Raw genomic sequence first — 17067 nt, 5'->3', positions numbered from 1 at the left:
CGGTAAATATTTTACTAGACTGATATCAGTTGGCGTTGAAAAATCGAGGACTCGATTTCGTAACCGTGTAATTTCTGGCAGCGGTAAATTTATCTGAAAAAAATTTCTGACTACACGTACGGAAAAAACAGATTGCGAACCAAATAGCGTAATATGAGTCTACCTCGTGAATTTCTTTACTAGACTAGAACGCGTATATAATACGATACAATTGTGACGAGCAGTGAAACGTAACAATAATGTCACGAATAATAGTGGCTGCAGATGGGTGTAATTCATTTGTAGAGTGAATGTTTCGCCGAGAAAACAGGCTTGCGCATCATTTATGCCTTGATTTCTATTTTCTAAACCGTTTCAGCAATGTCCCTCGATTATTATTATTGTCATTTTACTAACATCCGGTGTTGCTATTAACGCAACTTTAAGGATAAATCTAGATTCCATAGTCCGGTGACAACTATTTGCAAGTATTTTTGTGATGTCTGTAGATCTCTGTGGCGAACAAAATAAGCTAAAAAATATTACAGTTGGATTAAAAAGATCAATAATCGTAAAACCTCTTCTCAAATTGTTCGCGTTTTAACACGCGTTAATTCGAATTTGCTCACATTCATTCCCATGACACGGTAGAGATCCTCGTTCATCCGCACTCATCGTCATCGGTGAAAACAAAATCAATGGAATCTTTTCAGAGGTATATTTTCTCTCTTCTCCAAACTTTTGATTCGTATGATTCGATTGATTCTTGAAGAGAATCAAAACGCGTTGCGTATAGCAGCTGGATTGAATGACTGAGGTATAAAACGGGGTGTTTCCACATGACAATGAGAATAATTCGAAACTCACTCCAGCTCCAGATGAATTCACCCTGCAGTGAACGTTGCGCGCCTTTTCCTAATTCGTCCAGCGGACTGCAGCGAACACGTTTCAAACAAGTCGCACTGTCACCGTGATTGCATCAATCACCGTGCTGATTGCAGTGTAAAGTGCCACTGCGATATCCAATTTGCGGATGTACCTGTAACTCTATGCACGGCATACGTACAGATATTCTTCCAGAACTCTTTTTACACAGCCAGCCGATGCGAATTTCCTGTGATGACGTAGTTTCATCGCTTCTGGAACTCCTCGCGGGTCTAAAGCGTGAAATAATGTCGCAGAGTGCTCCAGGCGTTGCAGGTCATGTATATACAAGTGCAGGCAGTCAGCCTGGCGGCGGTTCTTGATCGTCGGGCAAGCAGCCTAGATATTTACTCGACCTGGCCTCGTGAAGGGGAGATTTTTTTTTTTCTTTTTTTTTGTAGTTTTTGTGTAGTTTTTTTTTATGCACAGGGATAAAACGGGCAGAAATAATATAAAAGGGTTGGAATGCTGAATTATAAAAGGCGTTAAAATCTGTTTTTTCGAAATTTGAAAAAACGTGGAAATTCAAAACATACAAAATTCGAAATTTATAAATGCGTAGGAAACAAAAATTCACGACGATTCTATGTTTTGACTTGTTGCATTCTCATTCATTCTGATGATTCTACTGCATATTTTGGTTTTCTGTACTTTGATATTTCTACATTTAAAAATACTACGAAACAGATATTCTCGTTTTCGAAAATTCGATATATTTCCAAACCTTCTGTTTTCTGATCTTTCTACAATTTCACTCCTACTGTTTTTTTTTTTTTTTTTTACGGTTTTCTTTCAGATTGGTTGAAAAAAAATACTCACTGTAAGAGTTGTTTGCCTTTCAGCGTTCCTCAAACATTCTATCCGTGGATTCGTTATAAAACCTATTTACCTGCATCCTCATCCTCGCAGCTGCGAAGCTCGTAATGAGCTCATTCAAATCACGAGGTAAACAGATCAAACGTGCGCCTGCTTTTGACCAGTACATGTTCAAGAGGCATTGCCACGCCAAGTCAAGGAGCTTTTGACAACGAGACGGAACTCAAATTTTAAAAAATATAGTCGTAAATTGTACAGATTCAAGAGGAAAGAATGGAAGTTGTCCAAACAAAAAAGACAAATACATATTATGTCCTTCTGCTTCGAAATTTTGAGAATCCCTCGAAATCATTTGCAGTAAGTTTTTCAGTATTACTTTGTTAAAGTCTGTTTCACATCGAAATACGTGAAATCTTGATCACTTTTTTTCTGTCGATAACAATCCAAAAACAATTCACGAAAGCTCCATTTATAAAGTTCGAAAATGTAAAATAAATCAGTCTGATCGAAAATGATCTGGTCAAAAGGTCGTTTACTTGGCATGGAATATTTGAATTGAAAACATTCAGACAGACAGTTTATTTTTAATGATGAATCAAATGTACCTCCCGTCAACTGAAAAAGCTGTCAAAATAACGAGTGTGACGAATCAAAGGCTTCCAGGGGTGTATATGAGAATAATTTGGTTGGGCAAATTTTGACAATTAAAAAATTTTTTAAAAACTAGGAAGACCCTCAAAGTTCAAATACAATTAAGTACAATTAATAACTTCAAATAGCTGAATTAACATTGTCGAATTAGTTGAACAATTTTGTTAACCTGCAACCAGTTTTTTCGTAAATCAATTCTGAAAAAGTTGCCAATGTCAAATTTTACATCATCATCGAGTACCTATAATCGGAAAAAATCTAGTGGCTTTGAATTATTTCTACGAATCAAATTTCAATCACTCGTTACGAAATACCGTTTACATCAACTTCCCGTCAAAACAATTTACAGCTGATTACACATCATCGATTTACGAATGAAATTATAATCACGAGTGTTGAAATTCAAAGCGATCTTTTCTCATGATCCTGCATACGCCCCGCTCCATCTAGACACCGATCGTTATATCCTATTGTCGGATCCACGATTGAAATGGCTACGTGTCTCTACGTGTAAATAGATTTCCAATCACAAAACACACGCGATACCAAAGGCACAAAAATTTCTGATAAATGACACGGCGAGGACGAGTATATTTTTTCATGGACGTATTCTTCTTCGTTTGTATGATAATTAGATGTACGCGTACAAAAGGCCCAACGAACAAACAGCTGTATTTGAGTCGAAGCGTGTATTGTGAACCAACTTATTTTTTCATATGTCTCGAGACTGAATTGCCCAAAATACGTCTATTCGAAATTTCTATGGATCAGGTCTGATCGAGATTTTTAATTATAAGGTCTTCAGGATTTGAAACTTGGAATAAACTGTTCACAAGCACAAAGTGGCAAATTTGCGAGGATAAATATTCCACGGCTAACATTCGCTTGTCATTGAAACTCGGAGTAAGCGAAAACTCGAGTTTTGAATTAAACTTGATCGCTTAAAACTTGAGATTCATCAAAACCTCTAAAAATTTTACATCATTTATAGTAACTGGATATCGCACAGTTTTTTCAAATGCATCGCAGGTAGAAGTGCAAATAGATTTTTGTTATCCACTACTGATGATTCGTTAAGGATAAAAAAAGGATAACTAGGGATGGACTCTGGTTAAGATTATTAATCAAATTAGTTTTAGTTCAAATTTAAATTTAGATTGATTTAATACCTGGTATTAGGACCCCAGAACCTGAGTATCCTGTGGTGGGAAATTTTTCTGAAAATCGTCTACAAAAAAAAAGGTCGACCTTTCTTCAAATTTATCACGAATATGAAATACTTTTTCGGATTGTTAGAAGATTTACAAAGATTTTCAGCGACGATGTAAAAATATCTAGATAACCAAAATAATTTTATCGTTGCAATGCAAAAATTTTTGTTGACATATTTTTAAATTTGTGCGCCAAATTACTGTGCTGTGTGTGCAAAAATACCGACACTGAAATATTGACTAATAATTTCTTCTCTTTTTTTTTAATCGAGATAAATCAGACGCAACCTCGAAAATTCTGTTGGAATTTTTTCTAGAACCCTTCGTACTCTTTCAATTCTGATGGAAACACCGAAAAAGGACAGTGATCACAAAGATCTGAGAAGAGGCAAGAATTTCTCAAGTTTATTACACATCAATGTACGACGTATCGGTGAAGTATGTAGCACAATACGTACCCTGATAATTGCAGACATACAACGATTGTGCAATATCATATATGGATTACGTAACTTGGAAATAGTGTTTATAAACGAGTTATACATGCGATATATGTAGTACGGTATATATGTCGGTACTGCGCAAGGTCGTTAAGAGAACTGCTCACAATCAGATTGTTCCATAGCATGCCGAAGAAAAGTATACAATACGAGTATTAAGGTTACGTAGTATTCCTACCTTTACCGACCGAGCAAACAGACCCTTTTTCTTCCTATTCTTAAGATGAGGCAATCTTTGAATTGCCGTTAGAGAGGAAAATGGGTCCTATGGGCGAAATAGGGAACGTCGAATCAAAGAAGAAATACACAGCAAAGAAACGTTGGGACGATACGTTTAAAGATGTTCTCATTTCAAAGTCTCGAGACTGACTATTGTTACAATCATATCGGTTTACCGAGCAACCGTACAATAGACAGTAGATTAAACATTTGATGACTGCCAGGCTGTAGAAGGGGTTAGAAGACAACTTCGTTACACTATGTTAAATAAACAAACGAACGAAAAGGATTCAAAAAGGCTGAGTTTGCTCAGTCGGTAAGGGCAGGAGTACTACATGGACTTGATGAGCTCGCGGATTCACATTGTGTTTCATACCAGAGATTCAAGCTGTGTTTCTATGGATGAAAGAATTGTCTAACTAAATTCATACGAGTAATTGTCTGCACGTGTCTGGATGAGTGGTTTTTTTTCTATTTCAATGCTTTACAAGCAACATTTTAATCCGCCGATGCCAGTGGAATACGTATTGAATAATTCATGAGCTCAGAGAATCATGTACAGTGTTTAAGGTGCCGTAGGTTTGGAAACTTCCTTGTAATTGAAACTTTGATTTTCGAAGAAATTCGAGTTTTTGCTATTTTTAAAAATTTATCGGGTAATATAGAATTTCACACTGTTCTAATATCAATTCAGTGTATCGAAGCTAATATGAAGCAACAAAAACTACTAAAGCAATCGTGATTACCCTAGTTCACGCAATAGGTATAAGTATAATAAAGATGCTGTACAAATTTTAGCATCATCGGTCTAGTACTTTTTATAATATCCTATCTACACTTTCTTTTTTACGTACGTTCCTATCAGGCACTATACATTAGGTTGCAGTCGCTAATTCATCTCCAAAAACTTCAGAATATTTTTTAAAATGTCAAAAAATATAATGTTAAAATTATGAGAAATTTTATTTCAATGGTTTGTCTTAAAAAAAATACCCCAAACCTTTAAAAAGCAGCCTTCACGCCTAGACGACCCCCTTAAATAGCTCATGCAGCATGCTCTATGGAGTAAAATTCTCTGCGGGTACATCATACGTAATTTAGGTCACGTTTGCCGACCAAGCAGCAGCCCGGCGAACCTCCTTGGGGTTGTGCGTGGTTTCCAAGTTTGTGTTCCCTGCTCGGTAGATAAAGGAGTGCGCTGAAGCAGGGAATGCGCCGCGGTTATAATATGCGATAGCGGGCACTTAGAAACCCACTTTTCCAGCTCCTACGCGAGTTATCCGCATACATCCAGCGAGGGTTGGGACTAGGGCCCCTCTAATTGCGAATATTATACAGCTACGCGAAATGGTACGACGCTCGTTTTCCAGAAAGCCATGCGTGTACCGAAACAATACCCATACATAATGTTATATATCCTAAGCCTACGTCCCGGTCGTGCCTGAGAATTGGTCTTATTCATCGGCCGAACGTAAATACAACGGAAGAAAATATTTGGATCCGTAACGTGGGCGTGGTTAGCTAGGGAATATGGCGTTGGGTAATCAGCTGATCGTTCTAGCTAAATCTTGCGAATACGAAGTCACAGAAAATGTCCTGCAAGCCGTTGAACTTTCATTTTGTGATGTTGAGTCAATATACGGTGAAATATGCAGCGAAAATACAATTTTATAATTAAATATGAACCAGCACATTTACTGCCCCAACATGGCGTCTGCGATAAATCACGAGAATATCGTCTGTCGATGAATATCAAAGGAGTCTGTGCACTGCGTTAACAAAAATATAATGAATACCTATTTTATTCGATATTTAAATACTGCGTGTGCTGTTCTACGAGCTTTTTTATTACAAACAGCACATGTCCTTGATCTAGTAGAGTATGAAATACGTGAAATAGTTTCCGTAATATTATGTATATAAAAAAAAATTCTGTAATTTGAAAAAAAATTGTTACGTCATACAGCAATAATTGTGGACAATCAGGCAATTGTATTTTATGCTTCCTTCTATAAGTGATTTTTGAAGACCGTTTTACAGATAATTTTTGAGTCTAGTAAGAAAGGAGGGCTGGGCGGCCTTAGGGGAAATATTTTTATCGTGCTTTTAAGTTCTTTAAACTCAGTTGCCCTTCCGAATTAGCATATTATACCGAACATTTCAGGAGTCTGATATTAACGGATGCTTTTATTACCGGATGATTTATCGCGCAATTTTGCACGTCTCCATAAGCGGTGTATTGGATTTGCTCTTGCCCCCCCCCCCCCCCCCCCCCCCATTGTGATAAAGTCTATGAACTCTCATCACACTCGAGCCTGATAAAGTAAAAAGATGTTTGGGTAATGCTTATGAGCCTTGAGTGCTTTTTCCGTGTCCTCCTTCACGAACGGCACTTATCGGCTAGCGTTCGAAATAATCGATCCTCTTGGCCGGGTCTTAACCGTATTACCATCGGAGGCCGGTGGCGTTGTTGTTATCATCGTTGTGCCGATACTCGAGGCCTCCGGGAGTTCAATCCACTCGGGGTGCACTCTTTGATAATTCGTTTACGCCTGTATACGGTTCTTGAAAACTGTGATGTAGCTGCAGGGAAAGCTTCACGCTTTGAAAAACTTCATTTATTACCGTTAGTAGAAAAATTTACTAAAATTGGAAGGTATCGTTACAATCACGGTTTAGATTTTGTTGTTTTTAAACAAAAAAAAAAGATGATTGTTGAAATTAAGAGAAAATATGGTACTAGTAACTGTTTAGTCCGATTACCAATACTGCCCGATTCTCAGTAATATATTTTTAATCTGTTTATTTAGTTTACTAGAGTTTTTTACTTAAATAAGGCCGTAACATCAATTTATCGTTACAAAACTATATATAATGGTAACACAGATCGTAATCACGAATAATGGTGAAACATACTCAATTTCCTGGTTACATTTACAAGAATCTCGTTATCATTTTGTATCTAGAATTGTTGATTTCGATTACGGCGAAAAGTGAAAATATACTGCAGAAATTTCTCTCACAATCCGGGCAGCCTGGAAAATCGCACCGGAGCTTGATGCTCGAACACGTTTTTGCCGATCGAGTAATATAGAAGCACGCCTTGCAGTACCGCAAAATGACCGCTGGGAATAATAGCTGTACAACCCCATCGGCAAACGAGCCTCAGCTCGTTTGCCAAAAGAACTTCTCGTAAAAAAACTAATTATTCCTGAGCTTGTAGTGCCCGATGCTTATAGTGTATAGTGGCTGGGCAAAAAGCGGACATTTGAATACTCGCTGTGGCTATAGACTTGACGCCCAAGAAGATAAAGCAAAGCTTGCGTGATTAACCAAATAGCATGCTTTCTCACGTACGGCGTATAGTGTTGCACGGTGTGTGGTTGCCATTTATACCCGAATGAGTATGCACGTCCCGACTTGTACAGAACATGTGTATACATGTAATTTACAGTACAAACGAACATTCGCGTAGCGTTATAGCATTTTACCAGCAGTAGGTAACTCGCTTTAAGGTGCACAACACCGTAAAAGAACATCGCGCGCTTAGAAACTAACTGCCTGCACCTATAACCTGTCTATATACTTACAGGTGGTCCTTCGATTGCTGATTACGAATTTGAACTTGAAATTTCGAAATTCGGTATAGCGGATCCAATATGGCGGAGAAACATTCCAAACGTCACTTGGTATTGCCATATTGGAAACGCCGTTTTGAATTTTGAAATTTCGAGTTCAGATTCGCAATCAGTGACCCGAGAAATCCTCCCATATTAAATTTCATCGAAATTCGTTTGGCGGATTTACTGTTCCCTTGGAAAAGAGAAATGAAAAATCATCTGGCGACACGGGTTGGAATCGAGATAAGAATATGAAAAAATTAGGCAAATGTTTTTGAATCATTTGGAGCCGATTCGGAGGGTGAGACATTCGAAATTAAAAAATGACCCTATTAAGGATCGCCCTAATATATATACACATTCGAATCACTGTTTTTCTCATTTTATTTTTCAGGGGTTGAATAGTTTGGTCAAAATAGTGACTGCGCAGAAAATTATTAAAAAACGATTATCAGGCGCAATTGGAGTTGATGGGTGTAAACTAGATGACAAAAATGTTCTTTGATTATGGAAACATTTTCAAACCTAAATTTTAATTGATCGTATCCAATTCTTAAGAACTTCAGAAACATTGTGGTATTTCCAATCTTTTATCATCTCAGGTATAACTTCTTTGATTTATACAGTGCCTAAATCTCTTTACACGTATTTCGGTTTCTACGGGATTTCGTATATCTCGTGGTTTGGATGAAAAGAAGAGAATTACAAAGAAAAAATTAGGTTTAGATACAATTCGCAAATTCTCATGTAGTTATTTTTTAGTAAGAAAAAGAAATTATCAAGTACTTCGAAAATTCGCTGTTTAAAATAAAGTCTCAAGATGAAACTAATCCTTGTTTGAATGTATAATTAGATCATAGCCAGATCAAATAAAGAAATCAACTCCATTCCAGTAATTTCTTCTTCAGAGTACCTCATGAGACGCGTGTGAAGAAAAACAAGTTTTCATATAGTTACATTGAAATTTGATGATATACAAGCTTTTCTAATTACGTGAATAACAAATTTATTATATAAAAACAAATTTAGCGGTTTCAATGAAAATTGTAAAAAAACAAAAACAAAAACAAACATCTCAGTGCCGTAATAATAATGATAATATCACTGAACACAGAAGTCATAATTTGATGATTAGCTTGCCAATCGATAGTGAATACGAAGCAAAAATAATGAATTTATGTACAAATGTTAGATATAACATGAATAATTTTCACACTGATTGTGAGACTAGAAATTCTAATAGTTTCCACTATAAAATGTTTGAATATTCTCTAAATGATGTTCTAATATCTGCTAACTATACAGTAATAACTCCACGATAATTAAACTTCAGTGTAACAGCTCGATCGTATCAAACTGTGTTCAAATATATTTTTCAACTTGATGCAGATTTGCTGTACCGATATGGAAGTCTTGAGCTATAATTTTTCGAAATGTTGTTTTCCTCATTGTTTCCCATAAATTACGTCTACTTTGAAAAGGCTGCACGATCATTAATTTGCGGAACTTTAACTGTCTCAAATTAGATTAAGACACGATTTCGAAATAAAAACTAACTCACGCTAGCGAAGAATGATTCGTACACGAAGGGAAAGGATTATTTAAGTCAAATGATATTCGTTAGATTAAACTAAATGCTATGGTCAAATCCGGCAAACACGATACTTACTTAATTCGACGGACAAAATACTTGTGACGACTTGATGTAGAATAGAATCAAGCTTTTGAATGATCATGCTGACTATCAATTTACTCAAGATAACACGGCGTGAATTCCTTGGGGTAATGTGAATTTTACATCAAGAAAATACCTGATTGAAATGACAGACAATTCGATTGAATGCACCTCAATCGACTTGTTCTAAAAATACGAAGTTGTTGTATCAAAACAAATTGAGCTTGTTCTAATTCGTGTTTTGATGAGTCAAGAGTACAACGATTGAAAGCAGGTAACGAAATTTGTTGATACAAAAATATATTGCAATGACTGAACATTAGACTTATTCGAGCGCACAAAACGGACTCTTGGAATAATGTGATTTAAAATTCCGTTGACTCAAACTTTGTGGGATTTATCCGATGTTTAATGGGTAACACCCGAAAACTCATTGTTGGATACGTAGAAGTATAAACTGAACACATGTCAATAGTTTTGTATTCATTTGTAGTCAATGTTATGAAACTTGGTATTATTATGCTTTTTCCGTTTGTAACAGGTCTGATGACAAACTTATATTACGTTATCCGTAACTGACTTCCTGGCCGACTACCCGGTTTTATAACTGTATCTGAAGCTATTTCCGTAGCGAGAAAGTTCACCGCCTGGTGGCTGCTTATAGCACCAGTATACCGATATTTACGATGAATGTATTCTCTACTTGCTCCAAAGCATGTGGTGGTTCTTTTACCTCGTAAACAAATTGGTGCAACTGATTCAGCCAGTTACGTCAAACAATCTCCGGTTGGATAAAAGAAGTATGGCATTCAACCGATGTAAATTTTTTGTCGGCAATATTCGTGAACTTATTTTATTTGAAGTGCTTAATTGTTTCTATGAACGAACATGCGACTTGGAGGGACAATACCTAAACTTCAAATGAAATGATATTTTGTCGAATCAATTTCGGAAACACATCAAAGGGTTGACTCGAATCAATACTTCACTCGATCGCGACGATAAATGCTTTCGTTGAATCATGGAATTCGCATGTCTAAATCATTTTGGCTACAAACTAACTAAATCGAAATTGTTCAATCGAAGTCATCGTATTTGGAAGAAAAAAAAAGGGTAATAGATCGAAGTGAATGGACTACAGCGAAGTCTATTCTGTTGGTTCAAGAGCTCCTTTCCCTCTGTGCATTGTTTCGAGAATGAGTACGCGCATCGTACGATCCGGTGAATAATGTGCTTCGGAACAATCCCAACGAGCCGGCCAAATATTCGAAAGCTGAGTTATAATAAAGGTGCGATAAACTGCAAGATACCGCAGGTCGGCTTAAGGCTACGAAATAAACCTTTTCCACCAGAGTACGACGCGCTGTTATCACTGGGCATGATCGAAATGCTCGAGAAAATAGGAGGCTAGTTATTGGCGGTAACACCTATCGGTATTATGTACTCGTATAGCGGCAAAATCTCGAGACGTTTGGCCTTGATCAATAAGCCGGTGGCACGCAACCTCGCCATCCACCTGAACGAAAGGTGCGAAGGAACCCGCCGTTCCACCTCCGCAGGCCATCAGGCTCGAGCTTTTCGAGCTTTCCTTCGCTCTTCGTGTATTCGCGGACTTGAAGCCGCACCCCTGCACCGAATTCGATCAAATGAACAGCGAACGAAACTTCAAGTGCACCTTATGCGCGTTGGAGCTGGTCTTGTTTTCAAATTTGCGTCAGTGCCGAAAGCTCTTGAATGGAAATCAAATAGACCAACGCAAGGAAAGTACTCGAGTTGTGCCTCGCCGATTTTTATCTTTCTACGATATGCTGTAGTACAGGAAAAAACACGAGACCGGTACTTTTTTTTACGTGCCAATTCGTGCGTTCAAGGGTTAAGAACCACCCCTGAAGTTTACTCCGAATAATCGATTTATTCAGAAATTCTCGGTATTCGCGTAAAGTTTTTTGATAAAACCGACTGGATATCATTCGTTATCAAAGGACTATAATGCACCCAGTGCTTATGCCTTCAGGGATTTCAACCCTTATTTTTGGAGGGTAAACTTTACGATTGGATTTGACCCCTCGAACTCCCGAGTTGGCACGTAAAAAACTACGCGTCTGACGATTATTTCATGTACTACACCATATCACGGAACGAAGAATATCCGTGAGATGCTTCTCCTCGGGTACCAACTTTCCTCGTGATAATTCCTGAGCAGAGGAGCCGCGATGGTCCGGGACTCGATACTGCATGCCCTACATTTTGATAGGCGTGTGTGTGGGTTTACGAATTTCAGTGCGGTTGAATTGCATCGCGCAGCTATTCGCGGAGTCGATGATAAGCTGTTAAATCGCGATCGGGAAAGAATCCGTCTGTACTTTGGCGTCTCTGCAGATTTCCATAGTGGAAAGACTACGATGTCTGGCCGGGTCAAGCGAGTGACGTTCACCTGGCAACGAGGGAGATTTCAAAGCATGCCAATAATTCTTCCCATCGCCACACCAACATTCCACGCGATATCAACCCTCGATCGATGCGGGCCTTTGCACTCTGCACCCCGCGACGACGATTTCCCCGGCTGGTGGAGTTACACATCAATTAATTCCGAATCGACGAAAAGCCGGGAATTGGAATAATATAGCATCATATGGAGAACGGATCCATGGCGAATCATCGGAGGGTCGTCGAGTAGCCGTTTCTGGCCGGTTCACAAGAATGACTTCAAACAACTCGATGCATGCTGCACTCACCCGATTCGACGATCACGGGCTGCGGCCCGAAGAGGGCTCGATTTTTGGTGGCACCATCATTTCCGCACGAAAATAACCGTGTGTCCCTTCCGCCCGCGATGAGTACGACGAATTTCCTCGGTCACTTATCACTGTCCTCAACTGGTCATAACTGGTTCGGTTTTAGTTTTCACTATTAGAAGGACCACCTCGCAGTCCACCCCTTTCGCAACTCCGATTCACCCTCGTTATTTCGTAACATGAAAAACAATACCTTGTAAATAAATAACAAACTTGGTTTATCCCTGCAGACGGAGGGTGCGTGCGGTCTCTCGTCGACAGATCGACGCCGGTGACGGCAGAAGGAGACGCCCCAACGCGGGCATCCAGCTCGACGTATCGCTAGCCACGGTCGTCCCTTGATCCGGCGGCGCTCGGCCCAATTCGCGCAGTGCCGTACCTAGGGGATGACGAGGGCTCCGCCGCGCCCCAACCCCAAAGGACAACTCGCCCCCGGCCCGCCCAACCCAACGGTATCGCACCAACTTTTAACCCTAGCCGCATACATCCCCGTATCGAACGGGATTGGGGTTGCACCATCACTGGGATAAATTTCAATTGTTACGGTTAGTAGAAAATTTTGTTTTTTCTTTTTTTTTAACTCTACAGCGTACGATTATGACTTTTATACATTTCTTACGATTTTCTCGAAATACACCGCATGTTAAATAATTCTCGATTGTACGAAACGGGGGTAAAATTTTATGCCAAATCGATTGCCGTTATTTATTTTTTAGAATTGATCTCACGTTGCGAGAATACGCAAATTTTCATGGGGGAAAAAAAAAAAAACGGAAACTCGATTCCTGAATCGCGTCCAAAACATCTCAAAATCGTTCTAAAACTGTTTCTTTACTCAAACGTAAAGGCATTTTGAAACAATATTTTCATTTTAACGTGAACGGGTTGAGTTCGTATCCTCGTCATAACGGTTATGATATCGTTGAAATTACCAGAAAATATGATACATGCGTAACTATTTACTGGGATTCTAGTCGTCGACGGTACTATTTTTAGTTATTTAAACATTGTCTCCCATCTCACCTCATTGTCAATTTATCGGTGCACCACCAGCGTCAAAATATCGGAACAGTTGCAAGATAAAGTGAAAAAAAAATTTGCATTTGACCGTGACCAAAAAGAATCGATTTTCTGGCTACGGATACAGAACTTGTATCGATTTACTGCTCGGAACTATATTTTTTTTTAACTATATACGTTGAAAATTGAAAATAATTGAGGACTGTATATAGTAAATACAGTTTCAGTTAAAGTATTTTGCAAACAATTCAATTTCTCCTTGCAGAGAATGAAATGATGATGAAACGGTTTTTAACAGGAAAGCAAAACCATCGCATGCGGATGGTGAAAAATTGTAAAATCACAGTTTTAGTTGCTTGCTGTCAATGCGCGCCTTGAAACTTAGCAGAAACGAAATCTCTACTATCTGGATATGAACCAATATGTATTATTAAACAAAACTTGCTAGTACCAATGAATAGTCAATGTAGATTTCCAGTTTCAAGTATCTGCCACTGATTTTTGCAGTGCTTCTATCACAAGTGATCCAGCATTGACTTGATTATGTACATGCCGATTTATTCTATACGTTGAAACAAAATTCTTCTCGAGCTTTCAGTCTCCTGACTTCCTGAATAAGTCGAGGAGTAAGTTAAAATTTGATAGTATTAGTGAGTAGCCACTGATCTTCAGTCACAAATAACGGTATAGCAGTAATCGGCACTCACGGTAGGAGTTCAATGTCTGAATTGATTCTGACAGTTGTCAAATAAATGATTTGAAGCCATAAAATTGAGGATAGGAAATGCTGATCGATGATAATTTGGGAATCCTAAGGGAAAATAGATCTCTGAAACTCATGGAAACATACTACGATTGGAATCTCTAGAATTTGGGAAATTACGACTTTTCAAAGTCATTCAGCCAAAATCTATATTTCGGATAAAAAAAAAAAAAACAACAAAGCTCTGTAACTCACTTGAGCAATCCCATTTTGTTAAGCATAGCGCTGACGAATTGAGACTAGATATCGAGAAGATTTCAGAAAACTTTATCTGAATAGTTGAAATATCGCTGTTTTTCGGCGAAATTGTTACATTATAAATTTGGTTGAGGATTGAAATTATAGGTTAATAAAAATGTCGATGTCTTCAACGAAAATATGCTTCGAAAATTTATCAAAATTGTTTCTGCAATCGGAGCCTCTAAGATTCGGTGAATCTTAACATTTCGAAGTCGTTCATTAAAAATCAATGTTTTGTCAAAATAAAAAAAGAATAATAGTTGATTTGAGCAATTCCATTTTGAGATTAGTAAAAATTTCCAGGCTTAAGTTTGGCAATTTGTTGATGAAATATTTTCAGCAACAATTTTCCCGAGTCAGCAAGACAAAGATTGTGACTAACAATAAGATTCGGTGAATCTTGACATTTCGAAATCGTTCATTAAAAATCAATGTTTTGTCAAAATAAAAAAAGAAGAATAGCAGATTTGAGCAATTCCATTTTGTTTCAAGCAAAGAATTGAAAAAAAACGACATTAGACATAAGAGATTGGTAAAAATTCCCGGGCTTAAGCTTGGCTATTCGTTGATGAAATATTTTCAGCAACAATTTTCACCGAGCCAGCAAGACAAAGATTGTGACTAACAATAAGATTCGGTGAATCTTGACGTTTCAAAGTCGTTCATTAAAAATCAATGTTTTGTCAAAATTAAAAAAGAAGAATAGCAGATTTGAGCAATTCCATTTTGTTTCAAGCAAAGAATTGAAAAAAACGACATCAGACGTAAGAGATTGGTAAAAATTCCCGGGCTTAAGCTTGGCAATTCGTTGATGAAATATTTTCAGCAACAATTTTCCCGAGTCAGCAAGACAAAGATTGTGACTAACAACAAGATTCGGTGAATCTTGACGTTTCAACGTCGTTCATTAAAAATCAATGTTTTGTGAAGATAAAAAAAGAAGAATAGCAGATTTGAGCAATTCCATTTTGTTTCAAGCAAAGAATTGAAAAAAAACGACATCAGACGTAAGAGATTGGTAAAAATTCCCGGGCTTAAGCTTGGCAATTTGTTGATGAAATATTTTCAGCAACAATTTTCACCGAGTCAGCAAGACAAAGATTGTGACTAACAACAAGATTCGGTGAATCTTGACGTTTCAAAGTCGTTCATTAAAAATCAATGTTTTGTCAAAATAAAAAAAGAAGAATAGCAGATTTGAGCAATTCCATTTTGTTTCAAGCAAAGAATTGAAAAAAAAACGGCATCAGACGTAAGAGATTGGTAAAAATTCCCGGGCTTAAGCTTGGCAATTCGTTGATGAAATATTTTCAGCAACAATTTTCACCGAATCAAGAAGACAAAGATTGTGACGGGGGCACCGCGAGCCCTTCAGGGTGACCTGAACCCGACGACGGGCTCTACACGGGAAGGCGGGGGCCAAGGAAGCCCTTGAAATCAATAGCCAGCTACTACCGCCACCGCCACCGCCACCGCCGCCCTGTTCTGCATCCACGTACTCCTCTCCTCGCGTCGTCTCCCACTTCCCGGACTGTGTTACCCTGCCAAACAAGCCCGCGCCGTCTGCACTCGCCGCACAAACTCCGCGTTCACTGGTATGGTGACCGGCCGCCCGATTCCCGGTTATGCGAATACATAGTCCATGAGCATTGAGCGTTAATGGGGCACTGGTAAACAGAGCCAGGATGCGCCGAAACGCCCTCGGTCCCCTGGTGAAAATTTCTACTACTACACTGAGAGAAATTTTTTGTTTCGGCTACCGGTCAGTCCTTGACTATTTTCATTTTTTACCACAATCGAAAAATATAGTTCTAAGTGGAAAATGAAAATTAGTTATCTATACAATTCCAACAATATTCAAACAGTTTTTTTTAAATACACCTGTTTTACTGAATTTTTCTAGTTACTGTAACAAATGAAATTTTTCTCAGTGAATTACGAATTATCACAGAAACTGTGACATTTTGTATTATTTCGTACAAAATTGTTAATGTGCATAGTTTTCTGTAGAGAATTATTAATTTTCTATAAAAATTGTAGTATATTGCAGATTTTTTAATGAAAAAAGAAATTTCTGTCGAAGGTAGCAGCAAATCTCCACGGAGAGCAGAAAAAGAACAGGTTTTACTCAAAACTGCAGGAAATGAGGGGCACGGAATCGAATATAGTTTTTACGATAAATGTAGCAGATTTTTATCCGCACACTGTAGGTTTCACTGATTCTACAGTAAATTCTGCATTTTAGTCCCTCTTTTCCTACAGATTTGAATAAAATCTGCTCTTTTATTCTCTCCGTGTGGTTTTACTGCTTTTTACCGGATTAAAGTTAGTACCGTTGATGTAATAGGTGGGAAATGAAAATGTAAAAAAAAAATTGACCAACAGAAGGGTTACAGTATCAAATTTTCGACAAGGCGAGAATCTGATTTGTATAATAGGATTTTTTGATTTGTAGATAACCGTAGTATGGAAAAGTCAAAATTTTCTAGGTGAGTAAAATATGGAAAAGCAAAATTTATAATTCAACTTTCTACAATTTAAAATTTAATGAGGCTGAAGTTAGTTACGTTAACGTAACGATACATCAGGAGAAAAAATCATTATTAGGCAATTTTAGGATAACTTTCATGGAGTTGGCTTTTCAGAATCAGTGT

At 37.9% G+C, this 17067-nt stretch overlaps 1 protein-coding gene across 2 annotated transcripts in view; it reads right to left on the bottom strand.

Annotated features, from left to right (window-relative positions):
* The window catches only part of LOC124309611 (glucose transporter type 1), a 74645-nt gene that overhangs the window by 55958 nt on the left and 1620 nt on the right, over window positions 1–17067 (bottom strand). Inside the window, exon 1 of one of the 2 annotated variants that reach the window (XM_046773399.1) lies at window positions 12331–12688. The exons of the other annotated variant lie outside the window; for it this stretch is intronic. The gene's annotated coding sequence lies outside the window, so the exon portion shown is untranslated. Of the gene's footprint in view, window positions 1–12330; window positions 12689–17067 lie in introns of those variants that run through there. 2 annotated transcript variants of the gene reach the window in all.

This window comes from Neodiprion virginianus, chromosome 7 (genome assembly GCF_021901495.1).
Source record: "Neodiprion virginianus isolate iyNeoVirg1 chromosome 7, iyNeoVirg1.1, whole genome shotgun sequence".
Lineage (NCBI taxonomy): Eukaryota > Metazoa > Arthropoda > Insecta > Hymenoptera > Diprionidae > Neodiprion > Neodiprion virginianus.
The sequence above is the reverse complement of the archived record's forward strand: the minus strand, read 5'-3'. Positions and strand labels throughout refer to the sequence as shown.